General features: G+C 43.0%; 1 long non-coding RNA gene across 1 annotated transcript; it reads left to right on the top strand.

The window, feature by feature from the left end:
* Positions 1 to 473: 473 nt before the first annotated feature.
* On the top strand, positions 474 to 1,700 carry LOC101686831. Its single transcript, XR_006602975.1, has 3 exons — positions 474 to 597; positions 983 to 1,077; positions 1,211 to 1,700. It is a non-coding gene; the product is annotated as an uncharacterized LOC101686831 (long non-coding RNA).
* Positions 1,701 to 7,024: the final 5,324 nt, after the last annotated feature.

Below are 7,024 nucleotides of genomic sequence, written 5' to 3' on the forward strand. Positions count from 1 at the left end.
GGGCTCTGTGAATGTTAATTGGTTATACTGTCCAAGTGTGTTCTGTGCTTATGCACTGTGCCAAGAATAGAGGAGGCTTCTTTATTGTATTATTTTTCCCGAGGTCAAATTTTCAGTACTGATACATCTAGCTGGTATATTCTTCTGCTATAAAAGGAAATTTTAGAGACTGTGGAGCACATGGATGTGTCTGTGAGGTAGTTGAAATGCATGTCATCGTAGCTCCACATTCAATTAGGTTTCCAGATGCGCCTGTCTTTCCCAGTATCCACGGGGAGGGGAGGGAAAGTGGTTGATCCCCACCTGATGGCTTCTGGTCTAAATCTGATCTCCAGAGCTTATAAGTATGGCAGGAGGTGGTACAATTAGATTCTTTGTGTCATGACTTAACCAGTGTCTGCAAGGGTGGGCTGATTCACAAAGCTTGTAGTCATGTACTTGTGGGAGGAATCATTTCCAGCTATCGCTCTGCAGATGAGCCCGTGGTCAAAGCAATGTCTGTGTTGGGAGATGTGCCAGATCAACTGCCAATACCAGTGGAAATTAGTGCTGAAATGAAACATCAATTAAAGGAGGAAATTCGACGATTTGGACAAAGTAAGTGCGATAAGAATTTTCAGCAGTGAAACTACATGAAGTCTTTCCCATTCTGTGATTTAGACTGGATTCAACTGAGGTCTTGTAGCTAATCCTTCGCCAGAATTGTGTTTTCACATACTTTAGGACAGTTTCTCTTTATTTTGACTGAAATGTCCCAGTAACCGTTTTTTGTTGTCATTCTTTTATGTCTCTTAATTGGTTATTGTGTAGTAGAGCTCCATTGGTGGATATGTTCGGGTGTCTGAATGAATGTATGGAAAGCACACATACTCTGTAACATTCTAGCTCTTGAATGATTGCTGAGACACCAAGATTGAGTTCTACCTCCTCTTCATACTTTAGAGATATTGAAGGGCTTTCCCCCCCACCCCTGTATCTCCAGAATATGAAAAGGTCTTCAAATTGCTTGAAGGAATGGAAGGATCTGTAGAACTGCGGGACAAATTTTGTTTTATTGTCCGTCAAGGAAGCAGCAAGGTGGGTATAGAGAGAAACTCTGTAGCACAGCGGGTCCCAGTGTGGTGTCGGGCGAGGGGTGTGGTTGGGCCTTGCTTGCCTTTTCTCAACTGTAGTCTTCAATCAGATTTCATGTTTTCTCTGCTGTTATTAGATTGATATTATCTAAGTCTCCCTCACTCTTCCAAGTTCAAGAAGACTTCTGTTCACACTGGATTTTGAGGTAGGACAAGACATCAAAATACTGATACTCTTTGTGTTTGCTGGGTTGTCCCTCACCAAAATGGTCCATTTTCTATTCCCTTGTAGATTCTGAACTTCCCTTTCTGTCCCCCACAGTGCCTTCTACATTATGGTTCTGTGGGTGTCTTTTGGTTAATGACTTGACTCTCTATTTTCAGATTTAAAAGATAAGACTTAATAAGGCACCTGCAGAAGGTACCAGAAAAATTAGAATTTGACCACCTTCTCAAGAAAGATAATTACACCCCAAACTTATAATTCTGTTTTCAAGTTATCAATGTGTAACATGAACCAGTTGAATGGCACTGGATATTGGTGATGCCTTTCAGTACATGTTAGTTAAGAAAATTGTCTACTTGAGGTTATGAAAAAGCTTTGGAACTTTAATGTTATAAATTTCTGTTAATAAAGTTTGCTTTAATAATGCATTTAAAAAGATAATTTGTTATTTGTCTGTTTGTTTTCCCCCTGAAGTGGAGGAATGCCCTGAAGTCACTGGCCTACAGTATATCCTCGCTCCTCTGCAGGTCACAGGCCTGTAGCTCATATTTATACTTGTCTTCTACACTAGCCACTTCTTTTTAAAAGTTTTGTATTTTATGTAACCTCTACACACAACATGGGGCCTGATTCACAATCCTGAGTTCAAGACTCATGTGCTCCACTGACTGAGCCAGCCAGCACCCTATACAGTCTCCATTTCTTTTCCTTTTGCCTGAGACAGCCCCTCAGCCAGTCATATGGCTTGGCCTGAGGGGATGACTCGCAGCTTAGTTACCAATGAACCCAGCACCATTAGATGTCCTGCCTGAACTGAATTGCTGTAATTTTCCTTTGACTTTAATCACCAACATGAGAGTGCTGAGAAAATCCCAAACATTGTGCACATAGTCTTGTGTCATGGCAGTCCTGTGTCCTTACCAGTCAGGGTTCATCTCCCCACATTGCGTAGGACCCCCAAGTTTGCCTGAAATCATCAGGCTATCAGGCTCCATTCCCAAAATGAAGGGAATGGAGCACTCCAGCCTGACCCCTTGGCAGAGTCTATTTCCATTTCAATGGAGTCATTGTTAGGCCTCTTGTGGAAAGCATTTCTCCTTTGGATAAAGACATGCAGTGCAGGAAAGCCTAAGGTTGTGAGGACTAGAAGCAAAATTTGGCTACTGGATACATAAGAGTAATAGTGAGAGGAGTCCCTCACACTGCCATCCCTTCATTAATAAAGGTGTGAATTGTGTCTATGGGAGAGACATCTGCATATACTGGCCAATGCGGTAGAGGATTGACATCCTCTAAGTTATATAATCCCAGCCCCTCAAGGTTCTGCTGTCATGTTAGAACCATAGCTGTGGCTTTAAAAGATCATTCCAGGACTTTTTTGAAGCCTTCACTTCAGGATTATGAGATAGTTAATAAACCTACTGAATGCCATAAGCATGTGCTTTGAGAAGCTATTTCCTTGTTTATATGTGATGCTGTGTGGAATACCATAACAGTGGATAAAGCATTTTCTAAATCCATGAATGCTGGTTTCCTCAAACATCTATGGGTGGAAGGAAGATCCATATCAAGAATCATTGTCTATTGGAGTACATAGAGCTCCCTTTCCCTAATGAATGTTGACCACAATAATCAGTCTGCCAACTGGTAGTTAGCTGACTGACCGCCTGGGGGTGCTCAGTGTTGGTCTGTCCCGCTGGCAGATGGAGCAGTCAGCGGTATCTGCAACACCATCAGTCTTGCTGAGTGGATGTTCATATTTATGGTCCATGCATAAATGCATCTTTGCCTCTACGACCATGATGCATCATTACTGCTTGGACAATGGAGGGGTGGACGTAGCGATGTGTGAAGGTGGTTCTAGGAGCTCAGAGTAGCTCTATCCTAGAGACAGCAGAGGAAAGGGGACTACAGTCCTCCAACCTCAAGAAACTAGAGGTGCCAATTACCTGGAAGGGCTTGGAAGTGGTTTCTCTCTCTTGAGTCTCCAATTAATGACCTAGCATGGCCAAAACCTTGAGTTCAATTGTGTGAGACCTTAAGCAGAGAACCCAATCGAGCCTGCCTAAGGTTCTGACCTATGGAACTCCTTGATCATCCATTTGTGTCATTTCACTGTTAAATATAGGGTAACATTATGTACTACTAATTGGAGGGGGAGATGAACCATGAGAGACTGTGTACTCTAAGAAACAAACTGAGGGTTTGGGAGGGAAGGAGGTTGGGGGGCGTTGGGTGAGCCTGGTGTTGGGTATTAAGGAGGGCATGTATTGCCTGGAGCACAGGGTGTGGTGTATAAACAATGAATCTTGGAATACTGGAAAAAAATAAAACTACCAAAAAAAGAGAAAGTATATAATGGGGAAAAAGAAAACTGATATCTGAAAAAATAAAATTAAATAAAAAAAGAGAACTAATATGGACAAATACCTGCATATTGGATTGTTCCACCTGAAAATCAGGTATGATGCTTTTTCTTTTTCTGTCAAGTGGTCACACGGAGCTCCCTATGAGGCCATAGATGTAGGGTCAGAGAACTTTATTCTTCTGGGCCCCACTCCAAGCTAGCCAGTTCTCAAGTCACTTGTCAGGGGTTCTAGTATTACAAGAATATAAACATATGTGCTATCACCAGCACCTCATACCTACCCTTTGCTATGTCTTTTTTTTTAACGGTAAGATAATTGAGATTTGTTTATTTGCTGTTCACTGTAGAAGCACAATCTTGTCCTGCCCCAAAATACTAAATCTGTAAACATTTAACTATGTTGCAATGCCTCTGATTTCATGTAAGAATTAGTTCCTGTGTTCTGGCTTTCAAGTGTGTTGCCAATGTGTCTATTAGTTTCTACTTCTCCATCACAATGATGTCATCGATGAAAGGAACAGTGTGGTGTCTGTTACAAGAGAATGGTGATCAAGATCCCTAAAGAACAGTTTTTGACATTAGTTCAGAGAGTTGATGTAAGCATGAGGTAGGAAGTGATGGTGCCTTTTCCAGCTGAATGCAAGGTCTTTCTGGTGATATTTTCTAAAAGAGAGAGAAAAAAAGCATTTGCTCAACCAAATAGATAAACCCGATGCCGGGAATGTGTTGATGGCTAACACAATGGAGCCACAAGTGACACAGCTTGAAATTGAAATGAATTGTAATTTACTTGTAATTGAAGTAAACAACCAATTAAGTTTATATTTAGTTGTCATTCTCCAAGATCTATACGTTCTGCACATGTCAAATAGGTAAGACGAAAAGGACTTGTTTAGGATCACTGGGTGGGTTGGTGGAAAACCTGAGACCACTGAGAGATTGTACTGAGGTGAAATTCCAATAATGACCTGACTTCCATTGTCCCTCTCTGTGCCTGATGGACCACAGTGATGCTTTGGGTCTCCTGGAATTAGTGTCATTCTGATCCAGGATTGAATAATCTTCAAGAATTCTGGTTAGTATCTAACCTTTCCACTGTGAACTGTCATGCTAGTACTTGGCCACAGATCCATCAGGGGAACGTTGGGGGTAACAGTTAACAGCATAAATATTTGGCAGTGTCGCATGGTCCTTCCTCAAGGGCAAGCCCACAGTAATATCTGACCAGCAGAGAAGTAATATCTGACCAGCAGAGAAGAAAGGAGCCACACAGAGCTCTTTACAGATGCCTGGGCTCCCCCACTAAAAATTAGTTACCAGAGTCTTGGCGAATGTTATGCCTTTTGTATTTGTTACAGAGAAGGGATGTCATGAAATGGTCCTTGATCATTCGGCAGTCTCTGTTGGACTGCATCCTTATCTGATGCTGGAGCAGGGCAGGAATTCAGAAACAAGAGATCAGGAGCAGGCCAGAAGCCACAGACATGAGCCTCATGCCCCACAACGATCTACTGATGCCCATGAGTGTACCTTTTCATTCCACCTTGGGGAAGAGGGTGTTTGCTAGAGGCCAGGGCCCTCCCAAAGGACTAACTGCCAAGGCCTGTTACTCTGATTCACATTAGATGTCTCATCCTCAGGGAGGCCTTCCCTGACAGCCCGATTAAAGTTGCTGTCCACCCATTTGCATTTCTCCATCCAATTTTTACTTTGTGCAGAGTACATACCACTACACGACAGTTGTGCTACTTGTCTAGTGTCTCATGGAAGATCCATGAAAGAGTGTCTAGTTCACTGTTCTTTCCAACCTAGAAAACAGGTGCCCCTTACCCAGTTTCTAGCAAATACCAAATGAATTATTTCTAATCCTCAGGACCAGCCTGTGAGGTTGATGCTGTCAGGAACCTCAGTTTGCAGTAGGGGATGTGGAAACACAAAGAGATTAGGTACATAGCCCCAGGTCATGAGCAATATATGCACATGGGTGGACCTGGAGCAATCACTCAGGGCCAGCTCTGGCCTGAAGCTAAGTTCTTTCCACTCCTCCAGTACTTCCCCAGACTCCACAGCCTCCAGCTACCCCTGGCCCACAGTCTGTGGTCCGTATTTGTCATCTGACTCTGGATCTGGAACATTCTCTGCTCATTCTCCCTCCCTGATAGGAGATCCAAGGAGAGGGAGGGCCTAGATTTCACCTGCCTCAGGCTCTCCCTCAATTCTTCAGCCCTGAGGATTTCCAGGAAGAGCTACCCTGTCAGACAGGATTAAAATTCTGTCCCAACACTAATCTCTGGCCCACAGTGGAATCTGCTTCCTGTGTGTTCCCCAAATGAGATCACTGGCCCCCAGTGAATGGCCCACCCTGTACTTCTTTCTGGCCCAGAGCCTGTAGCCTCTCTGAGGTACTGGGTCATGCCTGTCTCCTATAGGCATCACCAAGCCCAAGCAGAACCTTTCCAGAACACCTCAAAGGTGCCAGGGTGGGCTTTGGTTTCTTTCTTTCTTTCTTTCTTTCTTTCTTTCTTTCCTTCTTTCTTTCTTTCTTCCTTTCTTTCTTTCTTTCTTTCTTTTTTTGCAATCCTCTACTTTATTTATTTATTTTTTTAAATATTAACTTATTTATTTTCAGCATAACAGTATTCATTATTTTTTCACCACACCCAGTGCTCCATGCAATACGTGCCCTCTATAATACCCACCACCAACCTCCCCCCGCCCACCACTTCAAACCCCTCAGATTGTTTTTCAGAGTCCATAGTCTCTCATGATTCACCTCCCCTTCCAATTTACCCCAACTCCCTTCTCCTAACTCCCCAAGTCTTCCATGCAATTTGTTATGCTCCACAAATAAGTGAAACCATATGATAATTGACTCTCTTTGCTGGACTTACTTTACTCAGCTTAATCTCTTCGAGTCCCCTCCATGTTGCTACAAAAGTTGGGTATTCGTCCTTTCTGATGGAGGCATAATACTCCATCATGTATATGGACCACATCTTCCTTATCCATTCGTCCGTTGAAGGGCATGTTGGTTCTTTCCACAGTTTGGCGACCGTGGCCATTGCTGCTATAAACATTGGGGTACAGATGGCCCTTCTTTTCATGACATCTGTATCTTTGGGGTAAATACCCAGGAGTGCAATTGCAGGGTCATAGGGAAGCTCTATTTTTAATTTCTTGAGGAATCTCCACACTGTTCTCCAAAAGGCTGCACCAACTTGCATTCCCACCAACAGTGGAAGAGGGTTCCCCTTTCTCCACATCCACTCCAACACATGTTGTTTCCTGTTTGGTTAATTTTGGCCATTCTAACTGCTGTAAGGTGATATCTAAATGTGGTTTTAATTTGAATCTCCC

The sequence above is a fragment of the Mustela putorius genome, unplaced genomic scaffold (assembly GCF_011764305.1).
Source record: "Mustela putorius furo isolate JIRA1106 unplaced genomic scaffold, ASM1176430v1.1 tig00003899_pilon_pilon_pilon, whole genome shotgun sequence".
Taxonomy (NCBI): Eukaryota; Metazoa; Chordata; class Mammalia; order Carnivora; family Mustelidae; genus Mustela; species Mustela putorius.